Below are 10,515 nucleotides of genomic sequence, written 5' to 3' on the forward strand. Positions count from 1 at the left end.
TCGGAGAAACACGACTGGGAAACATGTAACACTAGAACCAAATCCAGGTCCTCAGCAAAAGCAGCAGACACTCTTACTGCTGAGCCACTTCTCCAGCCCCAAGATCTTATTTCTAAAAGAGCATGAGAAGAAACTTAGCAATAAATTTAAACTTAAGTCAGATCAGTTATTGGTTGGTTAGTCCTGCAAGCTCTGCGCCACCATCGCCCTAGCACAGCCGCAGGTCGTGCCCCGTTGTCAATACGGATTTGCGGTTAGTGTGCAGAGAGCCCTCCTGTACCTTCCCACACCAAGGACACTGGATGGAGGGGCTCTGTGCAGGCATCAGCTCCACGTCTCCATGTTCAATGAGTCAGTGTTGGCTTTGCTGTCAGTTTGTGGAGAGCAAACTATAGTCTTGGTCACTCCAGGGCAGGTCTCATGTTCAGAAGTAGCTGACTGACAAATAAAGGACTGTCTGATTCTTTTGTGTGTTTTTATTTAGTTACAGGGTTTTTGTTTTTTTTGGTGCTGATACATTTCATTTTTTAGTTTTGGGGAGGTTGTTATTGTATTGGGGTTTTGATTCGTATTTTGAGAAAGAACTTAAAGTTGAGTGGATAGGGAGGAGGAGCTGATCTGGAAGGAATTAGGGGAGGAGAAGAATATGATAAAATATATCTAAATTTCAAAATTGTTTTAAATAATAAAGAAACATTTTAAAAAGAGAAAGGAGATGAGGCATTGTTGGGGCAGTAGTGGCCTTGTTGGAGGTCGATTTTGAGGTTTCAGAAGCCAAAGCCAGGCCCAGCATTGCTCCCTCAGCCTGCCGATCAGGATGTAGCTCTACTGCTCTAGCACTATGCCTGTGGCCATGCTTCCCACCATGATGCCAGATGAATAAACACTCTGGAATTGTAAGCTAGTCCCTAATTAAATACTTTCTTTCATATGAAAAAATTTAAACTTAGATTAAATATGAGAACTCCTAGAAAGGTGTTATTTATCAAATTCTGTGGTTCAAAAAAATTTTTTTTCAAACATACTGGAAACTTGATTGTCATTACAGTGGTACAGAGAGGTTGGACCTTTTGTGGGGTATTTAAGTCAGAAGGGCTCTACCTTCATGGCTGAGCAAATACAGCTGTGGGGAGGAATAGTTTTGTTTTTATCAGTTTACAGCCTTCAGCCTTATGTGACAGGGTGGCACAGCCAGACACCCTTTGCCAGAAGTAGCCCTTCCCAGTCTCTGGAATCCCGAGCTGATAGATACTATTTGTTATAAATTTCCTGGTCCATGGTATTCTAATTTAATAGCACAGATTTGACTAGTACATCAAAGGCTTTTAAAAAGATTGTTATTTTTAATTGTGTCTGTGTGTATGTGTTTATCTGTGTATGGTCATGTGCAAGTGAGTCTGGGATGCCTTGGACGCTTGGTGAGTGTGTCCGGGCCTGGTGCTGAAGTCATAGGAAGTTGTGAACTGTCCAACATGGGTATTGGGAGACAACCTGGGGTCCTCTGGAAGAGCAGAATATATTCTTAACCCCTGAACCATCACTCTAGCCCCAGAGTTTATTTGGAAGATCGACAAAAGTTGTATTTCCTTATAAACTCTAAAACTTCCTTCTACAAGAAAGACCAGCCCAAAGTTTTAAAGCACACTCTGCAAGACTTTCAAAAAAACAGTCACTGTAAATCTGCACAAAAGTTTTTGGAATATTTTTTAAAGGGCATATTTTCTTACTCAATATATGTACACAGCATACTTTAATAATAGAGCCAATCCAATGAAATTTCATATGAACACAGCTATAAGCCTTCAAAACAATATATGGACAAAATGATTCAAGAAGCATGTAAAAATCAGGCAAAGTCATGCATGCCTTTACTGCCAGCACTTGGAAGACAGAGGTCCTGTCTCAAGAAAAGGCATATAAAAGAAATGCCATGCTCACTTCAGCAGCACACATCCTAAAACTTTAAAATTAGAACAATACGGAGAAGATGAGTATGGTAAAAGAAAATGGCTCCCAAAGGGAGTGGCAGTTTTGGGAGGGGTCGCCTTGTTGGAGGAAGTGTGTCACTGTGGAGATGGGCTTTGAGGTCTTCTATGTTCAGGCATACCTGGTGACACAGTTCACTTTATGTTGCCTGTGAATCAAGATGTAGAACTCTCAGTTCCTTCTCCAGCACTATGTCTGTCTGCACACTGCTATGTCCTGCCATGATGACAATGGACTAAACCTCTGAAAGTCACCCCAATTAAATGTTTTCCTTTATAAGAGTTGCCATAGTCATGGTGTCTCTTCACAGCAATAGAAACCATAATCAAGACAATTATCATGGCCCCTGTGCAAGGATGATATGCAAATTTGTAAGGCTTTCCATATATTATATATATCATGACAAAGTTGGATTTATGGCTTATATAAGGACAGTGTAATACTGGGGAAAGATCTAAAAGTAATAGTTATTCCATTAGAAGATTCATTTAAGCATCTGATATTCTTGATAGATGCAAAAGAGGCATTTAAAGGTGAGGGCTATGCTATCACTAAAATGATGTCATAAAATAAAAATACAATGACAACAGATATTTACAATATATCTGCAGATCTATAACCTTATATATGCTATATGATAACTGTAATATGCATATATCATACTGATATGTGGGTAAGATATATAATGTCTATATTTATATATGTATTATTTATATTCTTAAAGAAACAACAAAAGAAAAACATCAGAATGTTTATAATTTTGTCAGGTGATGGTTTGAGAATAATTTTTGCTGCTTTATATTTACTACTCTTATATTTTTGGTTGTGAGCCTAACCTTTAATGGCTGAGCCATCTCTCCAGCCCTATATTTACTTTTCTATTATTTTACTAAGTTTCTGTGATGTTTATGTTTTTGGCAATGATAAGAAGAATCAGTATTTATTGAAACCCATGAATGGAGACAGCCTTCTTGAATTCCTTTCGAGAGCAAGACTTCTCTGAAGATAACACAGATAAAGAGGTGGAGATGATGGAGTTGGTCACAGAGTTGTGTATTTATCTCATAATAAATTCTAAAATCCCTTGGAAAAAGAGAAACAGTGAACACCAGAGACTTCAGTGGATGCCTTTCTCAGTGCTGAAAATATTTCTCAAAGGTTGGGATAAACCTGGTGTGGTGTTCATCTCTTTAATCTCAGCACTTAGGAGACAGGGGCAGGTGAATCTTGTGAATTCGAGGTTGGCATGATCTACAGAGCAAGTTCTAGGACAGCCTGAGCTATATATGAGACCCTGCCTCAAAAGAAACACACACACACAATAAATAGCCAAAGATGGTTGGAGACAAGAAAAGGATGCCAACTTCCCAGCTTTCACTTTTGTTCAAGACTGAGTTTTAATCCCTAGATGTCTAATAGGGTAAGAGAAGAATGAAAAGACACAAGACAGAAGAAAAAACAAAATTACAACTTCTCAGAAAAAGTGTGGCTTTCAATACTCAACAATTTTTCCAATTATCATTATCTACTAGAAATAGGTTAGCAGCAAACATAGACATGAGCCCTTTTTAGAAATAAAATCCCTACCACAAGCTTTGCAAATATAAATCCCTATAAGGATCATGTGGAATGGAAAAGTAGTTTAACGTAATTGTGGAGAAATTGTTTTTTATCTGAGAGTATGAAATCTTAAGAAAAATACAAAACCCATTTTATAAGAAAAAGCTGACAATCTACCATAAAAATCAGACTAATTGTCCAGGATTCAGCACAAGAAAATGAAAAGAGCCGGGTGGTGGTGGCACATACCTTTAATCCCAGCACTTGGGAGGCAGAGGTAGGCGGATCTCTGTGAGTTTGAGGCCAGCCTGGTCTACAGAGTGAGTTCCAGGACAGACTCCAAAGCTACACAGAGAAACCCTGTGTCCAAAAAAAAAAAAAAAAAAGAAAAAAGAAAGAAAGAAAGGAAGGAAGGAAGGAAGGAAGAAAATGAAAAGACAATGCAAAAGGTGAAAAAATTTGACATAAGATTAATAAATAATATACAGATTTCACAAATCAGTAAGAAGAGAATCCAACAACCCATTAAATTTAAAAATAGGGAATGGCTGTAATCAGAAAGGGAACGTTTAAAACTATAATGTCTTGAGTCAAGCAATCATGATCAGCCCCAGGAGCTGGATTCCTTGTGGAGGATTACTGGGCAGAGCTCCCCAAGATAAGGGCAGCAGTGAAAGGAGGTGGATGGAGGTGAGCTTTTCCCCCAGAATATGTAAACGGCAAGACTTTAGTCACAAAGACCTCAGCTCTTTCCATGGAGTCCTAATGATGAGAAATAAGAATAATAAACATTGACTCAAGGAAGTAGTGAGAATGGGCCTCCAGGATCTCTTCGGAGAATAGCACATATCTGCACACAGTCCCAGAAAAAGCAATGGAGATTAAGGGGCTGATCAAGGAAGTTCAGCTCATCAAGGCAAAGTTTGCTTAGAGCCCTCAGTGTCTGCAAATATCTCAGTCACCCTTGTATGATATAAATCCAGTGGTTTAGTTTCAGAATATAAGTACCCTGGGAACCACCTTAGGCCCAGCTATGGATAAACAAGAAATGCTGGCCCTGCTGGTAGCCTGTTAAACTAGTTCCCCACCTAAACTCTGCTTGTCTAGCTACTTCTACAGAGCAAACCAGAAGTTTACAGTAGAAATCATTGACAGTCAAGCTTGTCTAATGACCTGCAGACATGACAAGACCACGTGCTTGATACACTTTGAAATAAACAGGGTGTAAAACAGGTGAATCCACACAGACTCTGTTGAGAAATGGACAAATGTAAATATTGGAAGGTAAGATGTAGATGACTAAGATGGTACCCTTTTGATTACGCAAGCAGTGAGGAGATGGAGGAAAGGGATATATATATACTGTTCTGTGATCCAAAACAAAACAAAACAAAATAAAATAAAATAAAAGTTATCAGGCACGGTGGCTCACACCATATTCAGGTAGCAGAAGTAGGTGGATCTCTGGGAATGGCCTGCCTAGTCTACATAACAAGTCACAGGTAAGCCAGGGCTGCATAGCAAGCCAGTGTCTCAACAACAACAACAACAACAACAACAAAACCTGTCCTCAGTCAGCATGCCTGCCACTCTAAGCTGGTACCATCTCCACAAAATCATAAAGTACACTCCCTCGTTTTCACTGGGTCTCCAGTGCTCTTTATATGAAGTGAGAATCCATGTTTTACAGCTATAAGTTTTCCTGTGTCCCACCCGGCCTGCAGCAGCTTATAAAATAATCACTCAGAGGCTTAATATTAATTACAAACTGTTTGGTCTATGGCTCAGGCTTCTTGCTAGCTATCTCTTACATACTAACTCAACCCATTCTTATTAATTTATGTTTTGCCACGTAACTTCACGGCATTACCTGTTCTCTCACATCTTGCTTCTCCTGGCAGCAGCTTGGAGCGTCTCCTCCAATTCCACTTTTCTTTTCTCACTCTCTCTTAGATTTCCTGCCTGGCTCCATTCTGCCCTGCCATAGGCCAATGCAGATTTATTTATTAGTAAATATGGGAGCAACACATATTCATAGCATACAGAAAGGCATCCCACAGCAATGTTTCTTACACTCTAGTCCTAAGCCCAGATGTGGTTGCTTCCAAAACTTTCATCTACACCATGTACACTGAAACCTACTATAGAAACATGCTGCTCTAGTCCAACTTGGTGATGCATGTCTGTATTCCCAGCTCTCAAGAGGGTGAGGCAGGAAGATGAAAAGTTCAAGGCCAGCAAGGGCAACTTAGTGAGAACCTATCTCAAAAGTAAGAAGAGAAGCTGAGATGTAGCCAAATGGCAGAATACAGAATACATGCATGAGTCCCTAGGCTTAATACTCAGTACTGCAAAACATAAAAAAGTTAAAATTAAAAATATGAGAACTATTATGCTTTTAAAAACAAAGCTTGAGTATCTAGAGTCCCAGTAATGGGGTTACTAAAAGTGACTTCTATAGAAGTCCTATAGTAACACAGTTATCAAATCTGGCTGTAATGGAGCCCATGCTGAAGAATGTCCAGAGAACAGAAATCATACTTAAGATCTCATTCCTAAGCGTCTCTCAGCATCAATCAGGTGTTATGAAGGCAAGGAGTAAGACTAGAGGGAGAGACTTTAATGGTCATCTAAAACTCGGGTGATTTGGCCTGCTTGCTTTGGCCCTGTCTTTGTTTAGTTAGTGCCTTGGAGACTTGGGAAAAAATGGAAATTTTGAGCACTTTCCAGGTATTACTTCTGAGGAATTCACACATATATTAATATATAAAGGCCAGAAAGGTTTTGCAAAATAATAATAATAATTAATAGAAAGGAAACTTGTATAAGTACACCATGACCTACTTTGGGAAGCCCTGAACCAAACCAGCGAGGAAAGAAGTATTAGAAGATTGTTATGGTTAGTTTTAATCGTCAACCTGACGTAACCTAGAGTTATGACATAATCACCTGGAGAGTCTTAGTGAGAGATTTGTCTACATTGGGTTGCCCTGTGGGAGTTAATGTCTTAGATTAATTGATGTGGAAAGACACTACCTACCATAGGTAGTACTATTCCTTAGTTAAGGGATCCTGACCTTTATAGGAGTGGATCAGTTGAGCTGAACACAAGAAAGTGAGTATATATGTGCTGTGGGATGGTCTGTATGTCAAGTTGCTGAATGGTCAATAAATAAATCACTGATTGGCCAGTGGCCAGGCAGGAAGTATAGGTGGGACAAGGAGGAGAATAAAGCTGGGAAGTGGAAGGCTGAGTCAGAGACACTGCCAGCCGCCACGATGACAAACAGCATGTGAAGATGCCGGTAAGCCATGAGCCATGTGGCAAGGTATAGATTTATGGAAATGGATTAATTTAAGCTGTAAGAACAGTTAGCAAGAAGCCTGCCACGGCCATACAGTTTGTAACCAATATAAGTCTCTGTGTTTACTTGGTTGGGTTTGAGCGGCTGTGGGACTGGCAGGTAAGAGAGATTTGTCCTGACTGTGGGCCAGGCAGGAAAACTCTAGCTACATGTATGCATTCATTTCTCTCTACTCATGACTGTAGATGTGATATGACTAGCTGTTTGAAGGTCTTTGACCTCCCGACAATGATGGAGTGTAACTTAGAAACACAGGTTGAAATAAATCCATTAAGTTGCATTTTGTCAGGGTGTTTTATCACAACAGAAATAAACAACAACAAAGATTAAACCCAATGCAAGAACACTCTGTAAATACACTAGATGCAAAACTATTGGCTCAGAATCAAAACAAAGGCCATTGATAAGTGCCCCTCAACTTATCTGCAATTGAAAGTTGCTGTTAGGTTGGCTGTTTGTCTGATTGATTGGAGAATTTTGCTTGGTAAGGTCTAGCTGCAGAGCCTCTCCAGTGGTCATCCTATCTCAGGCTTCTAAGTAGTGGGGTCAGATGCATGCGCTACCATTTAAACATTTCTAGCGTATTATGGACCTGTGCCTTAGCAAAAGTCTGTGGATGTACACTCGGAATTAGTATGGTGTCAAATCACAGTAAGAGTTCTACACTGCTAGTTCCAGTTGGTGTGCTTTTCTCATAGGAGCAAGCCATTCATGGAGTTAGCTGCCTATAGGAAGTACCGTTGCAGCAGAGCCACAAAGAAGGTAAGAGGATGCAAGTCTAGTGTGAGATAGATGGGTTAGCTGGTAAGCAGGAAGGTTCACTACTCACCCTGATGTCTGGCAGGCTTCAGAGGGAGCCAAAGGTTTCAAATCAACCGGAGAGAGAATTAAATGGAAGTAGCAGCTCAGTTAGCAAATATCACAGGAGTGAGCCTGTTTTCCTGAGAGGTTAACTCTTTCCCATTTAATACTTCATTCCTGGACTAACCAGGGGCAAGTAAGAACTAATTATAAATCTCTCTTTCTCTTTCTGTGTTGGAGCACATTGAGTATCTCATGAGTGTCTCTAAAGACATGACTCTCTTTTCAATATGTTCTGAAAGAAGGAGGATAATAGAAAATGCCATTTGCTACTCTATCCAGCATGAAGGATTCTGGCCATAAAAATAGAGCCTACTCTTATATTACCATGGGGAGAGGAAAACAGCAGGATATCATTGGGAGAGGAATTAGGCAATAATTACCAAAATTTCACAGGCATTTGTTCCTTATCTAGCTGTTGTATTCCTAGGTATCAACTCCAAAGTTGTTCTGGTAGAAAATAAAAAAAGACACACATAGCAAGCTAGGGCTTCCTAATCATTTCTACTCAAAACTTCTTTGTTGAGAAATTTTATGTGACCCTAAGTAAATAGGGTTACCAAATAGGCATACAAATCAAATACTTGGTGATAATAAATCACAAAGAAACTTATTTTAAAATAGTTCTTTGGCATATATATTACCATTTATTAAGGAAGAAAGTTAATTTGCATGCTAATAAAGAATGTGTTTATTTTTACATAAAGAATTAAATCTTTGTGGAATATTTGATTTTGCAAGACAGAGAGCATCTTCAATATATTTCAGATGAATTAATTTTATAATCGCCAATCCCATGAATATCACTTTATACAAAATGGCAGAAGTGTATTTGCAGCAATTTTAGAACTTGTTGGAAATTCAATTGTAATTCTGAGCCAAATTCATTGAATCGTTTTTATGAACCTCAAGTCATCTGCTCAATCAGCAACTTTTAAAATCAAACATTTTAACAGAATACTAATAATATATAATATAGTATTATATATAATACACATATAAGATATGATATATATCAAATTATTATATATTATAGTATTATATGTAGTATATATACAGGCAAAGCACACACATACACATTAAATAAAGTAAAAGAATGAAAACTAAAATAAAAGAAGCTGTGCACTAAGACTTACTTTAGAAAATTCTTCTAACAAACACCTAAAACCAGTCCAAATAAACTACGGTGTAGCTGAAGAACCTGTGCTGTGCTTTTAAAAGGGATAAGAAATATCTTTATATGCTACTCACAATTAATACGGTATGTATAGTAAGTTAATCTTTACCTAAAGCAAGGAGTAGATAGATGATGGATGGATGGACAGATGATAGATAGATAGATAGATAGATAGATAGATAGATAGATAGATAGGTGGATAGATAGATGATAGATAAATAGATGATAGATAGATAGATAGATAGATAGATAGATAGATAGATAGATAGATGATAAATAAATGTACAGATAGGTATCAATAAACAAGCAACCAAGGGGTTAAAATACAATTTAATTTTTGAAACACATACTAACCTCTAGGGAAATAGTTTTTAAAGCCATTGCTGTGTTTTGGGAAAAGAGGGGAAGGGGGACTGAGACAGATGCTAGATTTTATTGAATTTGTCTTATTTGTAGATTTGACTTTCACACCCTGTAAATATTTGACACACTTTTAAAATAAAAATAAAAATTTTAAAGTAATTTTTAGAAAGAGAAAATGAATGGTTGGTAAAACAGCAGCGGCAGCCTCATGCTAAGAAAGCTGCAGAACCTGTGTGTCTAGTGGGGGAAACCTTACCACAAAAGGAAGCTGGATCCAATAGTTATGGAGTCCATGTCTTTAATCCCATCACTGTGGAGGCAGGAACAGATGGATCTCTGAGTTCCTGGCTAGCCGTGACTGCACAATGGGACCCTGTCTCCAAGAGGAAAGGAAAAGAAAGAAGGAGGGCAGGCAAGCAGGCAGGCAGGAGGGAAGGAAAAAAGGAAGGAAGGAAAGAGGGAGGGAGGGAGGAAGAGATGCACTGACTGCTTTCCTGGTCATCACCTCTTTAGTGATAGGCGCTGCTCTTCAGACCTGGCTGTGCTCTGTAAGGATGAAGCCATGGTACTAACTAAGGTGGGCTGACTGGAACTGCTGGCAAAGGAAAGAGTAAGATCCAAGAGCTTGTGGAATTCTTTTTGTTGTTTTGACTTTGAACTCGTGATCTTCATACTTTCTGAGGGTGGAGATTACAGGACCATGCCAGCACACCAAGTTTAAGATTAAAGAGGTCATGTAAAAAAATTCTGTTTCTGGATTGAAATTGGCAGCACCACTGTGGAAGGGATGAGGCAGGGGGATGCCTCCTGCCTCTGTCTGCTGAGGTTGAGAAGTTCCAACACAATCATGCTAAAAAGTGTTCTCACCCTATTGGAAAATCCCCACAGAGCAGCTGGAAACGCTGGGCAGCTGTCATGCTGGTACTGTGAAGGCTGAAGTGGGAGGAACATGTGTTCGGGGCCATCCTTTCCCGTACAGCAAGAGCCTTTGAGGGAAAAGAAAACCACCTTTAAGCAGTAGCTAGTCAACATGTGAGGCAGTGGGAATGCAGAAAAAGCCTGAGAGGTGTTGCAATGGGCAGTAAGAAAGCTACACCACCTAATAGGTATGTCCAAAAGATTCAGGAAAAACAAATCATCGATATGCATAACACTTCAGCTTATTGAAATATATCAGATATGTTTAAATAACAGAGTCTGTAA

General features: G+C 39.1%; 1 non-coding gene across 1 annotated transcript; it reads left to right on the forward strand.

Annotated features, from left to right (window-relative positions):
- The first annotated feature begins 2,275 nt into the window (after positions 1-2,275).
- On the forward strand, positions 2,276-2,377 carry LOC131894027 (U6 spliceosomal RNA). Its single transcript, XR_009374814.1, has one exon. It is a non-coding gene; the product is annotated as a U6 spliceosomal RNA (small nuclear RNA).
- Positions 2,378-10,515: the final 8,138 nt, after the last annotated feature.

This window comes from Peromyscus eremicus, chromosome 16_21 (assembly GCF_949786415.1).
Source record: "Peromyscus eremicus chromosome 16_21, PerEre_H2_v1, whole genome shotgun sequence".
Classification (NCBI taxonomy): Eukaryota; Metazoa; Chordata; class Mammalia; order Rodentia; family Cricetidae; genus Peromyscus; species Peromyscus eremicus.